This window comes from Octopus bimaculoides, chromosome 3 (genome assembly GCF_001194135.2).
Source record: "Octopus bimaculoides isolate UCB-OBI-ISO-001 chromosome 3, ASM119413v2, whole genome shotgun sequence".
NCBI lineage: Eukaryota > Metazoa > Mollusca > Cephalopoda > Octopoda > Octopodidae > Octopus > Octopus bimaculoides.
Window position 1 is genome coordinate 60,939,258 of NC_068983.1, and position 5,173 is coordinate 60,944,430.

Here is a 5,173-nt window from a genome sequence, read left to right on the forward strand (position 1 = left end):
GAAAAAACAAATGCAGACAAATGGTACTACATGGCCAATTCATGCAACAAACCGAAAAAGTTCGAAGTAAAGGTCGCTGGCTCTGGTCGACGGACGGAAAGCTGAAATGAAAGACACAAACACTAATTAGCGCTGCTCAGAAACAAGCCCTTAGAACAAATTTGATAAAGGCAAAGACCGATAAAACTAAGTCAGGCAGCAAAAGTTGAATGTGTAGGAAAGGAGACGAAAGTTTCAATCACGTTTTGAGTGAGTGCACTATACTATCACAAAGGGAGCACAAAAGCAGACGTGACTGTGCTGGCAAAAGAGTGCATAGGGATGTTAGCCTTGTGTGTGGCTTCAAAACAACAGAAACGTGGTATGAACACGAACCAGAGGTTGTGATAGAAAATGAGAATTACGATCTTGTGGGACGTCCTTACGAAGACTAATCATATTATTGAAACAAGACCAGATTTGCTTATAGAGGACAAAATAAACAGTGTAGGATCATAAATTTTGCAATTCCCTATGATAGCCGATCGATATCAAAGAAATGAAAAAAATTTAGGGATATCAGAATCTAACCAGAGAGCTGTCAAAACTGCGGAAGACCAAGACTACAATTGTTGCTGTAGTAGTAAGTTGTACACTTGGCACAACACCCAAAAGTTACCTAAAAGACTGAAATAGATTGGAATTGAAACTCGCATTGTCGACCTACAGAATATTACAATCCTATATTTTGCAGGAATCCAAAGAAAGAATTTTGAGAGTTGAGGTGAGTTGTTGCCACCAAATATCAAGATAAAATATCAAGATAATGTACTCGAATAATAATAATAATAATTATAATAATAATAATAATGATGATAATAATAATAATAATAATAATAATAATAATAATAATAATAATAATAATAATAATAATAATAATAATAATAATAATAATAATAATAATAGGTATAATAATATTAATAATAATAATAATATTAGGTATAATAAAAAAATATTCAGACAAATGCATAACGAAAACACCAGGACTTACAAATATATATAACATACAGAAAATTGCACTACTGGGCACTGCACACATCCTACGCAAAACACTTTCAATACAGTAAACATAAGAGCATCACAGCAAACCACAGCACATACCCAAGGCACACAGAGCTGCGCTCGGTAGTGAAGTGAAAGCACATTATAAAAATAAAACTACTGAACAACAACAACAACAACAACAATAATAATAATAATAATAATAATAATAATAATAATAATAATAATAATAATAATAATAATAACAACAACAATAACAATCGACCAGACAAAATAATTAAAGTCAAGGAAGAAAATACTTGTAAACTAATAGATGTAAGCATTCCCACTGATAAAAATATATCTGTAAAGGAATTTTACAAAATAAGTAAATATAAGGACCTGGAATGTATGTATGTACGTATGTATGTATGTATGTAAGTATGTATGTATGTATGTATGTATTTTATATATATAGATATGTATGCATATACATATTTATGTATGTATATGTGTGTATATGTACATACATACATACATACATACATACATACATACATACATACATACATACATATTGCAGAAATGCAAAATAGTACAAAAAAAAAATCAACTTGAAAACAAAGAGCATCATAGGCAAAAGATCTTCGTTAAATCGCGAATAATTTACGGTAATGAAAATCAACTCACATCCTCAAACAGAACATAAATTAGAGTCATACTGAAACAATTTCTATGTCAAAAAAGACATAGAAGCCTATTTACTGCTCACAACGAAAGAAATAGAATGAATTGGATGTGCAGTATAAACAGAGGTGGGTTTATATGTAGAATGGATTGATTACGAGAAAACTTTTGAGATGGTTCCACTTTCGTAGATTCTGAAAGCATTAATCATGAGTATGGTAGCACCAATTACAAGCAGGTACAGAAATCATACCATAATTAAATGGGGAAACTGTTATGAGGATCCAAACAAAAGAGGGAACTGTGGAAATGAAGACAAATCTCAATCGAAACAGTAATATTTCAAAGTCATCGCAGACTCCATTCCAATTATTTCTGCAGTTGACACTGTTAACCGACCAACATACAAAACTCGACACCGGGTACGAATGGTAATCAACTATCTGAATTGCATTACAAATGACGAACAGCTAAATTCAATTAGATGCAGTACACGGACTCAGTCTGGCATGTTTGGCCAAGGCCACACTGAAGAAAGGAAAATTAATATAAAGCAGAAATATCAGAGATTACAAAACTGAATATTTGGAATGAACACACACAAATGGTAACAAAAATTTAGTAAAGAATATTATAGACATATTAGAATAATACTTAATATTAATATTATAAAGAGTTAAATGCAAAGTATTATGTAATAAGTGTCAATATTCAACGCGCCCCAGAAATAAGTTATAGAAAATATTCAAACAGAAGCTCAGTGAATTAGCCAGAGTAAATAGGGAAAGGATAAACATTTACTGTACGTAAAGTTGGACAAGTTAACAAGCATTATATATAGTGTCCCTCTCGTTCAGGTATCTATATAAGGAAATATCCGGGTTAGTCAAGTCTGGGGAACATGAAAGCCAGTTGACATTGCCGTAGCGGGAGATTATTCTCTCCCCAAAGCACTGCTGTGGCAACTGCATTATTTCTTTTGCAGTATGAGCAGTTGCTCCATCTTTTTGGAACCATATGTGAGGTCTACTATGAATGGCCGGATGCATAAATGTCTCAATCATGGATACCTGAACAAGAGGGTTTACGTCAACAAACCAGAGACCCTGGTGCAACTGAAAGAGAACATCAATAGAGAAATCAGAGAAGTTGGGTCTGAAACTCTTGAGGGTGTTATGGCGCAAGTTTTGGAAAGAGCACGGGCGTGAGAAGCTTTTGAAATAAGCTTTTGAAAAGGATTGAGGAACTACAACAGCAATTATGAAAATTTCGAAACGGTTCTTCAAAATGGTGATATATAAACAAAAAGATGGAGTAACCACTGGTTCTCCGTTAGGGTCCACATTATTTTTAACAATGATAGAGAACAAAGCAGTACCAGGCACAAACATATACTATGCATTTGGTGCTAGGAAATTAAGAACAATTGACCCAAGGTGGTCATTACCCAACAAAACTAGACAACGCAGAAATAGATAAATAATAATTTCAAATCTCGGTACAGAGTCAGCAGCTTTTAGGAGAGGGAGAAGTCGTTTACATCGATTCCAGTATTTAATTGGTACATATTTTATTGACTCCAAAAGTATGAAAGGCTAGGTCAACATCGGCAGAATTTGAACTCAGAACATTACAAATGCACGAAACGCCGCTAACAATTCTGCCTGTTCGCCAACTTTGTAATTGATAAATGACAAATTCAGCGCTGTCACCAGACAAAAGTCTTTACCACAATAAACTATGGAAAATAAATGAAGAATGAGTAAAAAAAAATTGCTGTTTCTGGCATCTCCATCATGATGGAGTAAATAAACAAACATTACAAATATGATCGGGGTGGGGATTGTATACTAGGACCTATACCAAATCTATAGGTTTATCCGCTGAAAATGAAATCGTAAAACATACTCAATTAAATCAATAAAAGAGAATGACGAATTGAGCAGACTCTAGAAATTATTTACTCAGACAATAAGATGATGACAATAAATAGTATTCCCAAATACCACCAGAGAAAGCATGTCTCATAAAAGAAGTGCCAATATATCTCTGAGAGAAATTTGATAATTTATGAAACTATAAAAACCTGGAAAGAAAGATGTCTAGAATCTGGGTTTCAAACTGTAAGAACCTGAAAAATAGGAGCCTTGTAGCCAAAACCCCAAAACTTATAAATATAGAATGTTTAGAAAGTAGCACTACTTAGGTACTTCGTAAAATATTACGTAAGATGTTCACAATGCAATAGAACAGACATGAAAAATAGGCAAGCTGTAAACAGATTGTACAAAACCGTTTGTACAAAATGAAACCATTAATACATATTTATAACAAAAATATTAGTGCTATATTAACGATGATATACTTACTGCGACTCCAAAAATGCATAGACATATTTCTAAGAACAGCATGAGACCCATTATCGTTGTTGATGTGGATACCATTATCTTGGAGAGGTTGCAATTGTCTGAGGAACCGTTGGTTTATCACTGAAATACCCGTTTAGTTACCACTCTGTCTCTTTCTATGGATGAAATGCTGTTGTAATAAAGATAGTTTGATGTATATATATCTGCAAGCTATACGTACTCTCCCGTGATTGTTTGTGTGTTGATGTATTCGTGTGTTTTTATAGATGTTTGGCTTTTGAAATATTAAAAAAGAAAAGAAAGAAAAATTGAGAGGCCAGAAGATAGACAGAGAAAGAAAGAGGGGGTGAATTAGAGAGGGGTAAGTGGAAATCAGAGAAATATGTTCAAAAATGTACATTGGATGTTAAATTGGATGGAGAAAATTGTTCTCTAAGTCCGCCCCAAATTATAATTTTAGTCCCATTGGCGACAAAATATTTGCGGGGAACGGGAGAAGCTTGCATGTCTACATTATCTAAGTCATTATTTCTTTGAGGTTTAAGCAAAATTATAAAATTCAAATGTTCTAGTTTAGAACCGATAATCTATGGCGACATTTGCGCCATTTTTTTTTTTTTTTTGTATTGCAAACATATCATCTTGCAATTGTTGATCGTGTGAATGAGGGCTTGAAATGATAGAGGAGTCGAAGAGTCGCTTGACAATGATTATGATACAATAATAGATATTTCCTGCTGTTGATTATTGCCGCTACTTTTCTGAATTGAGAGGTCACAAGTCCGGCACTACAGATATGCAATTAGAATGTCGCAGGAAATAATTGCAACACAGATTCTTCAAGCCACGCCAACTGGTAAGAGACCTAGGAGTATCCCAAGAACGGGATGGTTAGATAACATCCATTGTCTCAGCTGGTTGCGCTTGGAGATCCAGCTGAAAAATGTACTGAAGTTTGCTTCTGAGAAAGGGTTTAGATAATGAGAAAAGCAATAAAAAAAAGTAATTAAAACGATTCGAAAGAAAAAAATTACGAGAAAACTTTTTCATTGCAATATTCTGCCTATAAGAAACTAATACAAATATATATAAAGATA

General features: G+C 33.6%; 1 long non-coding RNA gene across 1 annotated transcript in view; it reads right to left on the reverse strand.

Annotated features, from left to right (window-relative positions):
• The window catches only part of LOC106882200 (uncharacterized), a 17,203-nt gene extending 12,965 nt beyond the window's left edge, over positions 1-4,238 (reverse strand). Inside the window, exon 1 of the long non-coding RNA XR_001410963.2 lies at positions 4,077-4,238. This is a non-coding gene — a long non-coding RNA (uncharacterized LOC106882200). The remainder of the gene's footprint in view (positions 1-4,076) is intronic.
• Positions 4,239-5,173: the final 935 nt, after the last annotated feature.